Genomic DNA, 17,165 nt, shown 5'->3' with positions numbered 1-17,165 from the left:
CAGCAATACAAAGCACTGGTAAATAATTCAGTTCTTAGGTTGTTATCAAATGCACAGCAGAAGGTTACTTTTACTATTTTCGTCACATTCTTATATAAAATTTACTCACAAAGAAAACTAGTCCCATTAAATTTACCATAGTGAACTGTCGCTTAAAATCTACCTAAAATACCAAGATGTTTGACAAGGTACCACACTATAAAATGGCACACAGATATAAATACATATAGTACATTACACCTATATAATATACCTATATTACATATTACATACATTATCCCTATATATATACACACAAACATTTTATCTGCCTAGGCACATAGAATTCTCACAGAGTTCACAATTTACCAGTTATCTCACTCTTAGAACACTCACAGAATTTACCTCTCTCCTCACATTTTTTGCAACACACAAAAAAAGTAGGATTATTGACGAGAGTTTCATCACTGCTTAGTGGGAAAATTACACATACTGGTCACAAATGCTTCCTTTTTACCTCACCCAAGACATGTTGCAATGCCTATCATCTCTAAAGGACCTACTACCACAGCAACTTATCCAATTCACATACCCAGCCCAGGATTGCAACTCTTAGTTGTTTTCCTTAACTGCAAAGATCATAGTTTGTTGATAGACATTGGCACTCAACTCACCTAGCAGATAATTTCTCCTCATTGTAAAATCTGTCTCTCTGCTGTTCCAAGTTTTTGGATAAAGGATGTTAAGAACTTGATTTTCTAGGAAAATAATTAACACAAAGATCAGCTTTAGAGAAAGTACACAAGATACAAGTGCTGCTGCTACAGAACACAAGAATTCCAAAGTTTTGCAGTACTGACAATTTTTATGGAGTAATAGTTCCCCAAAAAAGACTGGAGCTCCATACATGTTATTAGCTTTTATGTGCTACATTTTAATTGGGCAGACGCACCATATACATCATACAATTGGGTTTATTTAACTACTGAAACTGCCTTTGTTATTTCTGTTTAGTTAACTTAGTTTAATTCTAAATCAGGAAAAAAAAGGAAATTCGAACAGTATAATACTGTAGTTATTTTCTAGAAAGATGATTCCAGTGCTTTCCTAAGACCTACATTACTTCAATACATCTAAAAAAGCAAAGGTGCAAAATATTCATTATATTAGTCTGGAATGTTATAATAAATGGCCATAAACAACATTCATGTCAAAACTAACAAGCAGCAGAATTGGCACAGGTGATTCAACTGTTCTGAAAAATTCATGTACAATACTATGGATACAAGACATGAGTATTATCAATCCATTCTCCTATCTCCCAGATATAGTTTTAATATTAGAATCTATGGGAAAAAACATTTGCTTTTAAAATTCATTCAACTTGAACTTATTCTGGCAGGACATGAAATATAGTTTGCATGCTATTTTAAAAGTATTCACTTTTTAATCAGTCTTCAGAAGACTGATGTTGAAAACAACTCAAAAGTACATGTAGACTTCAGAATTATCCAAACTTCTTTCATACTGGTGAACCACTGTGCAGCCTGACGAAGAGAAGGTTCAAGGGGACATGACAACAGCCTTCATAAGGGAAGATTACCAAGAAGACGGGATCTTTACTGAGGTGTATGAGAGGGAATAATACAAAAGTGACCTAATTAAAACAAGGAAACTTCCATCTTGATAGAAGAAAAAAGATTTTCACTGTAAGGTTTATCAGCCACTGGGACTGGTGTTGAGAGGTTGCAGAACCTGCACCCTCATGGGTTTTTAACACTTGACAGGACAAAGCCCTATGCAATATCATCTGAAGTTACTATTGTAACTTATTTCTAAACGAGACAGATCATTTGTATTAAGCACACGTTTGCAAAAATAATCTAGATTTTTAGTCTAAATTAAAGAAACAAAAAGTGTTACAGCCTAGTTGCTGATCTCTATCATGAACCTCTGCAAACATGGCCAGAAACGCTAGCATTTCTCACAGGAAAACTATGAATTACAAAGGCTGACTGTTTATTATGCAAGACTTAGTTCTGTAGAAACAGAACTGGCCATGCAGCAAAAAGAAAAATTTTAAAGCATCCCAGACCTGATCTTTCCAGTGTTGGTCAAGAAACAAAGTTTGGTTCCATGAAGCTGCAGACAAAGCTATACACCTGCTACCCTATGCAAAAAAACTTATCCCAAACACTTACTGAGACTCCCTCTGATAAGCTCCAAGTCTGCACACCAGGGATAAGCTTCAAAAGTAACAATAAAAAAGGGTACATGCATGCAAACTTGTGAGGAGAAAGGCAAGAATGCAGGGAATCAAGTTTTACTGCAGCATATTGATTTTGCAGTCAGAGCAGAGAACCATGCAAAAGGCAAGGTGCTTACACAGCTATGCAATGCTGAACACAAGCACAGAACACGGGCATTGGCTGCATTTGATTAATAATAAATATGTCCTTGTTATGTATGCAAGATGTTACCAGGCAATTTCTAAGTGCAGAAGAAAACACCAAACACACTGTCCAGACACAGGTGCGACTGTGCCCTGCTCCGAGGCAAAGCACAGCCACACAGGGGCCAGGCAAGCACGATGGAAGACTGGATGGCATGGCTGGAACATTATCATACACTAGTGAATCGATGTGGGTACACCCTAAGCATGTAAAGATGCACCTATATTTACATGAAACTCATGTTTAGAGACTTTGAATTATAAAGATTACCACCGTTGCTACAAGAACAGATTGGTCAAAAATCCCTCCTTTTTTAATATGATGTAGGTTTATTTTACATTCACAGGATGCTACAGAACTGTCACAGAGATTTATTCAACAAGGCAGAGGTGTTCCTACTTATCACTGATGAAGTTTTTTTGTTTATTGATGGACAATTTGGCAAGCAGGATTGTATGAGACTGGTCAGAAAATAGCTCCGAAAAGCTCTCAGTACCAGCTTTAGATGGAATGTTGCCCAATAAATTGAAAGGAATATAGGGTGAATCAAGCATTAAAAGGCAAAAGCAATTCGGTTTCTGAAGTTCCTGACAAACCACACTGGGAAAAAGGGACCTGTGGTCTTCTTTAAGTAAAAGATGACTCATCCAGGGTAAGACTGATCTGAGTAACTACCCTTAGCAGCTGTCTTTCAAATATGAGAACCAACAGATCACCCATGACAAAGTTGTAATGGAGTAAAAAAGCGAATAGATATAATATGTTTATCAAGTTCATTCTGAGCTAAGTAATCTTCTCAGGTTTTAAAATCTGAGGGGAGCAGACCACAGACTGCTGTATTTCTTTCATGTGGACATCTAAGACAAAAACTAATACACAACCAGAGAAAAGATATGAGCAATAGTGGCAATGTAATGATTTTTACTTTTCCCCTGTCTTCCACCTCATAGCATATCTTATGTATAAAAAATAAAATTAAAAAATACCCAACCAACCAACTTAATCTGCAATAAAGCAGACTCCTAACTGATCTCTCACTGAAAAAAGCCTTTAAATTGTGACTCATTATTTCAAGGAAGAGCAACACAAGTAATGGAAACTACCACACAGTCCAAGTATGTACTTACAAATTTATTTGCTTTTAAGGCTTTTCACATTTGATCTTTCATTTTTCCAGAAGCACTTGTTCCTCTTTGCCAGGAAGAAGTGCTGCTCAAACAGAAATCAGATCAACCTCAGTTCTCTAAGCATGACACTCAGGTAAAAATCTAATGTACAAACTAAATGAGGGCCTAAGCCCTTTATATCTACTATGCAGTGAAGAAAATAAAGTGCTGTCTAACTTCATAATAATTTATATTTTTCTAGTTTCACAAGTATTAATATAATTTGGCATTAAATCTGACATAATGCATAAAGATAGTCACAGAATCACAGAATCAGCTAGGTTGGAAAAGACCTCTGAGACCATCGGGTCCAGCCTTTGACCAAACACCACCACGTTAACTACACTATGGCACTAACTGCCACATCCAGTCTTTCCTTAAACACCTCTAGGGACAGTGACTCCAACCCCTCCCTTGGCAGCCCATTCCAATGTCTCATCACCCTTCTGTGAAGAAATCCCTCCTACTGTCCAACCTGAACCTCTCCTCATAAAGGTTAAGACTGTGTCCTCTTCTCCTGTCACTGTCTGCCTGGTAGAAGAAGCCAACGCCCACCTGGCTACAATCTTCTTTCAGGTACTTGTAGAGAGCAGTAACGTCTGCCCTGAGCCTCCTTTTCTCCTGGTTAAACAGCTCCAGCTCCCTCAGCCACCCCATAGATGACAATTTGAAGTGTGCTGCAGCTCAGGAGCTCACTGATAAACCTGTGGGTTCAATTTTGTACCAAAGACTAGTTTATCAGAGAAGTAATTCCATATTATTCTTCTAAGAAATTATCCCTGTTACTCATCGCCAGTAATGAGTAACAGTAAAAAGGAGGAATGAGTAATCATAATGAATAAGATAAAAAATGACCAGTAATAATAGTGTTACCAGTGTTCTCATAAGAGCTACCATTGGACTCACTATACAATCAATGCCATAACCATCCCACTGCTGAAAAACAGAGCTGAAGCACATTCATTAGCTTTAAGCTGTCCCTCACTGCACCACAGTAGTACTTTAACTGACTTCAAAGTCATGGTTTTTTCCTCAGAAAGCAAGATATTTTATCTTCCAACAAGTGAACTAATACATTCACAAGAGAAAGCTTTCCAGCCTGACACATTTAGTTCTGGTCATTAACAGTTCAGATCAATGTTACTCCTGCAGCACTGTTTTAAAAGTTTAATGGGATGATCGTTACCAGTGCATCTGAGCTGACTGCACGGACAGACACCCATGCTCAAGCCTTCGTTAAGCCTTTGCACACAGAGTGCCTCCTAAACAGAATTAAAACTCCTGTCCAGTTCGCTAGGACTTATTTCTGACAAGGGAAACTGAGTATGATGGTCTTTGCCAGCTGAGCAGAAAAACCTTAAAGCACCAGCCAAATTCAGCTACTAATGAATGAAACATAGACCAAAATTCAATAGTTACAGTGTACTGTTTATACTAGTAGACAAACAAAAAGAGGCACCAAGGTCTAGAGAAGCCAAAAAGTGCAGGATCAAACTCCCAGCAGCTTCAAATGGGAAACCTGATTGTCAGGGAAATGAAGAATTTAGCTACCTTAGCTGTAGTCTAGCTAGAATTTATAACACAAAGATATAATCTGATTTAAATAAACAATGATAAAATCTCAGTAATTTCCTAAAGAATAAAAAAGAACTAAAATTCCAGCTTAGATGAGCTTGGAGTTTAGACACTGAAAATATACTGAACATTCAACACATAAATATATTTATTATTACTGAAAAGACAGGGCAACCTTTATTTATTGACTTCTACAAACTATTACCAACTAACTCACAGAAGCAAAGTCTGCCTCAAAATATTCAGTTAGAGTAGGCAAAGCTAAATAAGTGTCAGTGTGTGTCAGTACTTCCATATCCTTTATGTGTCAGGATCCTCAGCATTCAGCCAACTTGTGCCTGTTTCAATATACACAAGCCTTAAATTTTGTGCTCCACAGAGCTACATGAAACAATAACAGGTAGCTGCTGGACCCAAAATAACATTGACCCCTCAATACATATTTTATGTTCAGCAGTGCTAATCACTCTTGACCTCTCATTCAATCAAAAAAAAAAAGCTGGGAATTTCATGTGCACTTTGACTGCTTTCTTGTATGCATTTTACAAGCAAATGTAGGGCATTTCAGCACCAAGACATGAAGAGAAGAAAGGCGGAAAAGACAGAAAGTTAACTCCCCTGAAGACTGTTTCTTTAGCAGAAGTATCAGGATGTTTAACTGATTAAACCCTTGATGAGGCGGACAATATGAAGATCTTATGAAACCAGAGCCCAGGCTTTCAATGCATGCACACACATACTTGAATTTGTCACTGATTGGTCTCATGTTTCATCAGTTTGGACCAAATTACTCCTTGCCGTCAAACTGAGGAGTGCTTTTCATCCAAAATTAATATACTGCCATGAAAGTGCCAGGTATTTTGCAGTGTTATGTTACATTAGTCAGCAATGGGGAAATTTGAAGCCAAGCACAGAGAAGCTGGGACCATGCTGGAGAGCAGTGTGCAAGAACAGGCCATAGAGAAAGTCATCACAAGACCACAACTCAGAACACAAGGAAAAAAGAATACCAGGCACAGGGGAGAAGGTCCAAAATACTAAGATCTTTAAATCAAACAAAACTGTAACTCTTAATATCAGAAGTTCATTAGCATGTGAAAAACATACCAAATAAATCTCATAGTTGAGTACTCATATGTTTGTTTGTATATTCTATATTACAGACGAATTCACTTCCACTCATAAATGAAACTATCTTCCTTTTTTTTAAAAAAAATATATACACACTTGCATCACATGCTTATCCCAAAGAGAAAAAAAAACAATGAAGAATATGTCTGACTATGAACAAGAAAAAAAATAACAGCTTATTGCAAAACTACTCACTTCCTCTACTTATTGCTGAAGATTTCAGACTAGGACAACCGCCATTTATGCCATATATTGGTATGCAATTATTCTGATTAAAAACATGATTCTGAAATCATAGATGTTGAAATAAGATCCATTTTTTCGAGGCTTTCTGCTTAGCAGTGCTCTGGATGAAGCAATTTGCTCCAGGACAGCTATGTATCTATCCTCTGATACACTCAATTTTTTCCTCACTGAAAATTTTGCAGCATTTATGCAAGTACTCGTTAAAGATACAATCCAAGTGCATATTCATATATTGGACCTCCCACATAGGTAAGTCTTGCTGTGTTCACACAGCGTTTCAGGCTGTCCTGAAGAACAAATATCACACAGCCCAAACAAAATTCTTGTTAGCTGCTCAGCTACGTTCATCAGTGTTGCAAAACAAAGGAGCTGTATTTTGATGTTTTGTGAACCATGATGCTCATACAAAGCACTTGTTTACTCCGGAACGGTTCCAAACAGCTGGTTTTCCTATCAAAATGCTATTATTGATTTCAAAGTTTCAGAGGTATTGCCCTGTATCTTAAAAAGCAACGGAACTTAAAGGCAACAAAGACCTAAGAGAAATCTATCAGAATCCTTGCTCTGGGCTTGCTGGTTTAAAAAATAGTCCCACAAAGAATGTGACCACCCACAACTTTCATGCATAACAGTGACATTGATAAGAACTACAACACAATATACATTTGCTGAAGTGTGAAAGGAATGTCTTCTAGGAATGCTGAATGATTTCTGTGAAGTTTTGAAGACAAGGCTAGATGTAATTAAAGAGAAATACCCAGAAAAAAAGTGCCTGAAAATGCAATAGCTGTTTTAGCAGTGCAACATGTTCAAGACATTAAAAAAAATCTGGAAGACAGACATTCACTGTGTTAAAAAGTACATACATTTGGCTTTCATGTTTCTTATCACCACTTTAATTTTTATCTCCACATGAGAAGAATTATTCTAGGAAGCCAAGAAGCAGAAACATTAAGTTACTGAGAAATATAACCCAGCCATTTCCTGAGCTCTGCAGCAGGCACTACTGGCACACTCTATCCCCTCTAGCCTTCACAACTCTTGAATATTATTTAGGTTCATTTCCGAAAGTTTCAGTCAAAAGATAAACTTGGCTCCATTACAGGGACCTCAGAACATTATTTTATTTACAGGTAAGCTGGAAAACTGCATATAAATAATTAGCCAATGCTTCTAACGGTCAGAAAAACAGTATCAAGTCTGAAACTGACAAAATTAGTTTAAAAGATTTTTCCCCTCAAAACTGGACTAATGAAACTTCAAAAAGCAATAACTAGCTTAAGTCTGAATGAAAATGCATAGAATGCTTTGTGTTTATTTCTTTGCAGGTTTGACCACTGGTGTGATAGTGAGGAAAAGTGCATGAAAACCACAGAAGTTTAAACATCCACCTAAATCCTAACAATAATTTAAATATATGTCTGAATGTAGTGTTATTACTGAGAACGTTGTGAACAATATTGTTTAGTATAGACAAAAATATATCAAACTGACCATGCTGACTATGGTGGTCTTTGTTGTTTGGATTCTGTTCGTTTTCACAATCTCAGAAGTTTCAGGAAATTAAATTATTTGTTAGAATGTTGACTTTACAGGAGGTGATATATATGGGATATCCAAAGTATAGGCCGATTTTAGCTACCAAATTTCCACAAAGGTAAATGCCAAATCCAGTCTAGCTTAGCATTAAATTAACCCCAGAAAAGTATACTTACTTTTTCCTGAAAAACATTATAGCTATTACTATGACTAGACCTAACTGCACTGCAACATGCCAACACAGAAATTCAGCAGCAGCAGCAGAAGCCCTCAGAGATGCAGACTTTGCAGGAGACTTGCTTGGCAGATCACAGATCACTATGCAGGCATAAGTCACTGACATGCCTCCCTGCAACAGTTCTTTCTCTAGGTATTTTACATGGCTGTTCCCCAAAGAAAACTCCAAAACAGCTTGAAAAAATTTAACTGTGTAGACATTTCATGCTTTTTTGGTCTGCAATGTAGTTATAGACATAATTTATGTCTTTTTAAAGGTTCTACTTCCTTAAAACCAGTAAAAACCACAATGGTAAAAACTGAATAGAACAAACATCCCACAATCTGAAAATGTTTTTGTGAGAAGGGGTTTCTAACCCCTTCTCATTAGGATGTTATGCATTTTAAAACAGAAGATTTGCATTGAATAATAAAGTTTTTGATGTGTTAGGATACAGCACCATGAAGTAATCAGTAAGTCAGATATTTTAACTGACTATAAAAGAATCCTATGTTCAATAATCAAGCAAAAATTTTCAAAATATACTGCTAGACTTAGCATAACATCCAACTGGCTTCCTCCCCCCACCTCTGTTTCATTGTGTCAAACCACCAGGAAAAGAAACACAAACTCCATTAAGCACACAATCAGAAGTAATCTATCTTCTGCATCTCTGAAGATAGACATCTTGTTACTTCATACAGGAGTTGAGAATATTACACATCATTTAGCAAAACACCAAAACATACAATATAGCTTGACTGTTCTGAAGACAGGGAAAATATTTCTGCCATGTGAGACTAAAATAAAAATACAGCTCATGGCCAGAACTGCAAACACTTAATCCTAATAAATCAAACCCCAGACTTAAAGAATCACTACAAACAATGAATACAAAATTCAAAAGATAGCAGGTCTCATTCCAAGAAGCACAAAGCTGAAATCACCTTAACTTCTATCAGCCTTCCTCCTCTCCTATCATACTTCCACCCATATCTCAATAAACTTTAGTTTTTACCAAACTTTCAGCATCTACTACTCTTTCCTTCATTCAAAAATGCCAACACTAATGCAACTTTACAGGTTTTACATCTCCATGCAAGGTTTTTACCAGTTACTTGGTGTAAACTTACTCGTCCTATTCGGACAACCAGGAATTCAAACCGCAAAAGCCTGCAATATTTCTGCATAACACAATGTCCAGTACTGCTATCCCTCCCCCAAACATCCTTAATTACGAAGATCTATAAGAAAATATAAAAGCAGACCCCAACCCCATGCAACCCCGCCGCAACTGCCTGCCGAGCCGGTCCCCGCACCCGCGGCTCGGCACCGCCCGGCACTCACCCGCTCGCCCACCCTGCTCGCCCGCTCTGCCGCGGCCCCCGGGACCCCCGGGCGCCACCAGCCCCGCGCCCGGCCTGCCGCCCCTCCCGCGGCGAGAGGATCCCTCTCCGCTCCCCTTGGGGGCCCAGACCTGCCCCGCAGCCCCGGGGAAGGGAAGGGAAGAGGATGGGCTGGGGGAGCCAGGGAGCCGCCCGGCTGCCGGCTTTAGAGACGGCTGTCTGTGTCACCCACCGACCCATCCAGGCAGCTCTGGGGGTGATAGAGCACTTTTCAGGCGCAGGCCTCGGGCAGGCACAGCCCCGCGGCGAGCTCCGGGCTGCCCTCGGCCCTGCTGCCCCTTCACACAGCTCGCCACGCTGCACCGAGCCCGGGCATCCCCTCCCGCCAGCACGGGGCTGGCACCGCGTCGCTCCGGGACCATCCCCGCTCTGCTCCGGGGCCATCCCCGCTCGGCTCCAGGACCATCCCCGCTCGGCTCCGGGGCCATCCCCGCTCAGCTCCGGGGCCATCCCCGCTCGGCTCCAGGACCGTCCCCGCTCGGCTCCAGGACCATCCCCGCTCGGCTCCGGGGCCATCCCCGCTCGGCTCCAGGGCCATCCTCGCTTTGCTCCGGGACCATCCCCGCTCGGCTCCAGGGCCATCCCCGCTCGGCTCCAGGGCCATCCCCGCGCCGCTCAGGGGCCACCCCCGCGCCGCTCAGGGGCCATCCCCTCCGGCTCCGTGCCCCGCTCCGGGCGGCCGCCGGAGTTCCCCGCGTCCCCTGCCCCGGCGGCGGGTCCGGCGACCTTCGCCCCTGCCCTCCCGGCCGCGGTACCTGGGGCCGCTCTGCGGGGCTCGGCCCCGTCCGCCCGCCCTCCTCCGGCACTGGGGGCGCCGGGTGCCGACTGCCGCCGCCCGCCGGCGGGGAGGGGGGAGGAGGAGGAGCAGGAGGAGATGGAGGGCGTCTCCAGTGCTCAGGGCTGTGCAATCGGGCCCGGAGCCATCGAGCGCCCGCGGCGGCCGGGAGGAGGAGGGCGGGAGCGGCCCGGGGGGCGCGGAGCCCCCGGAGAGGTGTCGGTGTGCCGCGGGGGACACGGACACCGCCCCGGGGCCACTGCTGCGGGCACAGACGGGAGCAAGCGCTTAGCGCTCTCCCACCGAAAACAGCAACAAAAATCCCTCTCAGTGATGTTGTTTTAAGGTAGCTCAGCTGGCACTGCTGCGATTTGTACCTGGCTGTCATCAGAGTCTGCCGTGGCTTCTGATTTCTACTGCACCCCACAGGCATCCCCAGGTGTACTTCCGGAGAGGGCCCCTGGCACTGCACAGGACAGTAACAGGAACACCCCTGAATATCAAGCGCTTGTCAAACCCAACATTTGCAAAAGTTATTACCCTTGGTTTTCATCTGTGTAAACTGTGACCTCAAATCTATATGGTAGGCCAAGTCGAGGAGTCATTCTATGCCTTACGGACCGGGTCAGCTGGAACTCCTCTAGGAATTTCACCTCATTTCCCTAGGTACTTATTCCAGGTGCTCTAAGTGGAAGAGGCTGCTACATCATTGGGAATGTCTTCCATGCTTCCAAATTTCCATAAACAAATTCACTGGTCATGAGAAAATTTCCATTGGAGGAATTTTCTTTAATGAATTATGTGATCAGAGTTTAAGTTCTGTCTTAGTAAGAGGAAAGTATATATCTCTCAATAATTTTTTAGTTTTAAAATAAACAGTAATCTTACTGTGGTTTTGTAGCTGAAGCCCAGCCATATCCAGAATCTGGAACCCAGATATTTCTCCACAAACTGCATTCTCTGGGACTACCTTCTTTCAACAAGCACAAACAGAATCACAGAGTCATTAAGGCTGGAAAAGACCTCCAAGATCATTGAGTCCAATCTTTGATTGATCACCACTAGGTCAACTAGACCATAGCACTAAGTGCCATGTCCAGTTGTTTCTTGAAGACCTCCATTGATGGTGGCTACAGCAGCTTCCCGAGCAGTCTATTCCAGTGTTTAACAACCCTTTCCATGAAGAAATTCTTCCTGGTGTCCAACCTGAATCTCCACAGCTTGAGGCTGTCCTCTTGTCCTGTCATTAGTTGCTTGGGAGGTGCCAAGCCGCACTTTGCTACAACCTTCCTTCATGCAGTTGTAGAGAGGAAACCATCATCGGGAGGGAATAATGCCTGGGACACACAACCATAGAAGCCAAAATTGTGTCTAACCCTTACAGAAGTTTGTACATTCATCTTCAAATAGGTTCAACATGTAAAGTTTACATATAGTGGAATCCACTGTGAACATCTGTATTCAGTTATGCAGAAGATACTACTGAGAAATATTTCAAAGAGCACATGCAGAACTGCCTGATTACATTGTGCTATAGATGCCACGAGTACCAGGCTGTATTACCATACATACACATTGGTTTCATTTTTACTAAACTGACTGTGACAAAAACCTAAGCACAGATGCAATGAGTGATCTTTTATAAAAAAAATCTAGTAATGGATGTGGCAATGAAAAATATAAAATGCCTCATACCTGAAGTGGGAAACTATTTACATATTATATTTTGTAGAAATCAAATCTACAAACTCTCACTGGTGTAAAGGTGTTAACTTCTGGTATAAAAAATAATGTACACTCCCAGGAAAGAGCTACTTGCTAAATTAACCTACTTTTGACCAGGAGATGAGTTGCTGCTACTCACAAAGACATGTGCAACTCATTTGTGAGAAAGTTCAGCTGAACAATTTATATTCAAAGACTGTTGGTGTTAGGACTTTTTCCATAATGAAGTCCAGATAAACAAACTCTGCTCTAGCTGACAGTCCTGAGGTAATAGAAAGACCTGGCTATATTTGTGAAGAATTGATCATGTTTAACTCAGAAACAAACAAGCAACCCCAAATCTAGAATAGTTTTTGGAATACTATTGCTGTTGTTTTTGTCACTATGCCTGTTATTCACTCTGTTGTGGTAGCAGGCAGGGACCCATGTCATAATGCTCATAATGCTGAATGTTACATGAGCATAAGGCAAGACAAAATGTCACTCATTAAGAAGTCTAGCTCAATTTTCTCCAAGAATTATCTTACCCAGCTCCCCAGGACATGTTATCAGATCTAAGTAATGCTTTGTTAATGCTAAACTGATATTAATCAATTGGAATAACAAAGGATACTGATGCATGACACTGCTTCCATCTCTGGGTTGCTTCAGGGTTGCTTTGTGCCAGCAGGACTTACATGAGGATAGGGGTCTGTGTTTATTGGATTTACAGCTAACCTTGATTTTTTATTTTGATTTATTCCATAAAGCAGTCAAAAGAATGTTAACTATGCACTATTTCAAATTGGCATCTACTTCAGCAGTTACGCATGCCATTTTTTTCATCTTTTCAATCTGAAATTCCTCTTTTCTAATCTGAAATTTTAAAAAAATACTGTTATGCAAGTTTATGCTATTTTGTTCTAAACCAGAAAAAAAAATAGGACAGTTAGATGTATTCACCGTGCATTAATTCAATCTCCCCTTTCCCCATTAGTCCTGACTGTGCTTCAATAGCAAATTACTTAACAAAATAAGCAACTGGCAAATGATTGAAATAAACAAACCTACTGATTAGTCTTCTCATTAGTCTATTTCGGTAAAGTAGGTTGACTGATTTAGAGCATGAATCAGTTCTGCTGTACAAATTCCAGACATAGCAGAATATCTGTGCAGTCATATATGCCTCTGAGCTAAATATTCTCTTTCTTTCAGCCTTATAATCCTCAGTGGCCCTAGAGGAAGAAATAAAAGAATTCCTTTGAATTCAGTGGGACTGTCCACGCGTGACTAAGAATCACAAGACTAGGAGCCCGATTTGAAGCCAATGTAACATTAGCAAATGGTTACATAGCAAACAAAACCAAATTCCACTATATTTTAAAATCATTAAGATGGAATGTCTTTAGATTAATTATAAGTTTTATTTTCTCTTTGCAATTATGTTATACAGTCAACATACCCTTTTAAGTACAGAGTGAGACAATTAAGTTCTGAATGGGTAAACAGTTATACCACCAGCTACAGGCAATTTACATTTGGTTTTAAGCGGAGTAGATAATTAATCTGTCTGTAAACATTGTAACATGTTCAATTCCAGAATTGCTGCAGCTTGTAGCATCCATACCTGCCCATCACTGCTCCCTCAGTTGAGACAGTAACTCTGTTTCTATTCCCAAAGTGAAACGTTCAGTTCCCTGCAGTAGCTGCGTCTGGAGGCACACAGAATCCAGTACATCCTGTCCTAGCTTTTGTGATGCCTTAGGTACAAAGCTTTCTTTTTTTACACATTTAATGCCTAAAATAATATGTAGGGGTTTATTTTATGCTATAATACTGCTAGATTTCCTTTTATTCCCAACACAGTTGCTTTTTATACTACCACAAAATGCAAGACCTGAGTTCCTGCCAAGCAATTACACAGTTCTGTTATTTTTAATCCTAAAATGTAAACAAAAGTATTATGCAGGCCTAGATAATGTTAGATACAGCTATCAAAATGGAAGTGGGAAATGAGAAAGGTAGATCTAGGGATGGACTGCCAGCTAAATACCCTTTTGCTTTCACTGCTAATCCAAAACCTTCACTACCAATTTATTTCCTAATGGAGCACATCTAAAGAGCCTTAAGCTCCTTACTGGCACATTTTTAATACATAGTAAAGTAATAGGGCATCTATTGTGGCACTTACACCAGTAAATACAATTAAAGTGAATAGAAGGCAATCTTAAATTCGGAGCAATGAGATATATAAAAATATATGCACTAGAACAGTACAACAGGAATGCCATTTATTTGCTTTTCCATGCTGTCTGGATCATTCCTGCTTTAGAAATACTATGGGGTGTTATTTGTACTGATATCACACCATTCATTGATGCACTCCAAGTGCTCTGTGGACATTAGCTCAAGTCACATTTGTGAGGCAGAGGCTTAAGTAGGAGGTACTGAAAGACAAATTCCTGTAGCTCCAAAAAAGATGAAGAGAGGTGAAAGTGTACTGCCTGCTGATGGAAAAGAGGATCAGAGGTGACTTTTTGCTTTTAGTGAAGGGGAAAACCCAGTGGTTTTAAACCTCTTTTCCCCCTGTTTTCACTCTCTCTTTGTCTCACAGATGGAAAAAGTGGAGCAGAAAATTGCTTTGCCCAAAGCTGCACACTGGTAGTAATTGAACTAGTGGACAGCATTGGTTTAAAAAGAAAATGTGCAATACATTCAAACTATCCAAGCTGTTCTGCTGTTTCTTTCTTTTGTCCACATATACCATTTACTTCTCAACTGTATTTGCACAGCACTTCTGGTAACAGAATCTTGTAGAGATTCCAAAATTTTGAGTTGCTTTCAAGGTGCTTCAAGAAAATAAAAAAGGAATAAATAGGAAATACCAAATTCACTAAATTCTTGAGAGACAGTCTCAAATTTTGGATGCTGTTTTCCCAAGAAAAAGGTTAAGGAGGAAGCTCTGCTTTCTGTTCTTGTCCACCAATTGCAACCCTGAGTTTTAGTATGAAGCAGCTGGTAGATGTACAGACAGTCCATTACTGTCCCACTGTGAAATGCAACACACTAAATAGAATGATGGTCTTTGCTTTGCTCAAGGTATAGTCTTAAGGATCAACCACTGGGAAAATAATGAATACCCATTTATTAGATAAGAATTGAGATGCAAAGAAGTTAAGAAAGTTAAAAATTGTGACTTTATTAAGCCAGTTACAACAGAGGTTGGTGGCAGACCTCAGGTAATGCCTGAAGGCCATTCTAGCTCTTCATGGCATACTGCTACTCCAGCTCCAGAAGAAAAACATAGTGTGTTTGAAGGAGTCCAGAGGGCAGAGACTAAGAGAAACTAAAAGTAAAAAATAATGGAAGCTTAAAGGATTCATGCCTCCTTCCCTAAAAAAGCTGTTTTTATATCAGACGTGAGCTTAAGGTTCACCAGATCATATTTATAAATCCAAGCAGATGTGGAGCTGATCTTGTTCTCAAAGAGGGGCTAAAGAACAGTGGTTGCAGTGAGCCATGATGAAGAAACTTTTGTGCAGCTTTTGTGGTAAATAAGATCAAACATCACAGCTGCACTGAGAAGGACCTCAAAAGCTGGCTCAGAAGGACCTCAAAAGCACCTCAAAGGCTGGCTAGAATCCAACAGCCTATCAAGTGGCTGCCATTGCAACATGGGCAAGCAACTGTCTGCAGAAACTGTTATGTACAAAATCTCACTATGGGCAAAAAGAAATCCACACTATATGTAAAGTCACATCAAGTTTATTATAACTACAACCGTAGCAATTATTTTCAGTCTAGATCTAATTATTGCAGAAAAAGAAGGGAAATAAAAATAAAAAAGCTGTACCGAAAGTCTCAATACTACAGCTCAAATTGTTATGCATGCACTATCTAGTACCTACCTTTACCCCTTTTCCTGGTGTCATGCTTACCCTTTCACCTCCATGTGGCTTCTGTCTGGCAGAGGGAGCACAGTCAATTATCAGCATATGGAGTCCTGTGCCTGCAGGAGTATGATGTTGGTGTTCATGGTTTCTTCTTCCTTTACTTTTACTTCTTTTGGAAATAGCTCTCAGCTGGAGCTATTTTTGCATGTTTTCTAATAAAGTTTTACAGCTTGCTATTTTTTTTACTGGCCTGCAACTATGTATTCTGCTTTTTGTTTACATTACATACTCATTCCTTCTTCTCTTTTTTTACCCCTTTGCCCAGCTCCAGATTGCATTTCTTTAACTGACCATTGGCACGTTTTTTATAGCCTTGGGGCCTCCAGTGCCAGTCTGTGCCCCAGCTCTTACCATCCCATGCCTCTGTTTTACACTGCCATCAGTGTCTTCTTATCTCAAGGCTGATGCTGTTCTGTACACTGTAACATTATGTTAGGTCATAAAGATATAATTCTACACAGAATAACTACTTATTATTAGTATCTATATAACACCTATGGCTACACCATACAATGCAAAAGCAAAACAAATCAGCCATGGTCTCCTGTCCTTAGAAAAATCAAGTAAAACCAAACTCTGAGAAGACTGAGGAGAGTTCAGACAAAGTACCTGTGATAAGCCTCCATCCTGAGGTCTTGCAGCACTTTGACAAAGCCTGTGGACTGTTACTAGAAATACCTATACAGTTGCAGCACTGTTATCTATTAACTTCCAATTCTGGATTAATATTTGCATGTAATTAATATGTAATATTTGCAAATTCATATGGTGTATACTGTATGTAGCAGCAGATGTAAAAAATTCCAGAAAGGGCATGGAAAGGAAGCAGGAATACTGCTGACTAGAAAACAGGCTATCACACTTGAACTCATTTGTAAGTTTTTATGAGCCCAGTTCATAGTCCACACATGCTCACTGGGTGTGTACGCTGCAAACAAGGCCACAAAACCCTGATACTGGGATTACTGTGTGACAATTGAATTAAAGGCATAATAGCATAAGGATGACTCCTTAATTTATA

At 40.3% G+C, this 17,165-nt stretch overlaps 1 protein-coding gene across 7 annotated transcripts in view; it reads right to left on the bottom strand.

Moving 5' to 3' along the window:
- HEATR5A (HEAT repeat containing 5A) overlaps positions 1-16,798 on the bottom strand; it is a 73,091-nt gene extending 56,293 nt beyond the window's left edge. For 2 of the 7 annotated variants that reach the window (XM_071557967.1, XM_071557974.1), the window contains exons 1-2: positions 10,468-10,553; positions 654-737 (exon numbers count right to left, since the gene is read on the bottom strand). The gene's annotated coding sequence lies outside the window, so the exon portion shown is untranslated. Of the gene's footprint in view, positions 1-653; positions 1,093-3,559; positions 4,021-9,884; positions 10,129-10,467; positions 10,554-16,129; positions 16,201-16,753 lie in introns of those variants that run through there. The other 5 variants (XM_071557970.1, XM_071557971.1, XM_071557969.1 and 2 more) reach the window with 5 other exon arrangements.
- Between the last annotated feature and the right edge of the window lie 367 nt (positions 16,799-17,165).

Source organism: Pithys albifrons, chromosome 6 (assembly GCF_047495875.1).
Source record: "Pithys albifrons albifrons isolate INPA30051 chromosome 6, PitAlb_v1, whole genome shotgun sequence".
Classification (NCBI taxonomy): domain Eukaryota; kingdom Metazoa; phylum Chordata; class Aves; order Passeriformes; family Thamnophilidae; genus Pithys; species Pithys albifrons.
This window is presented reverse-complemented; position numbering and strand designations above follow the sequence as displayed.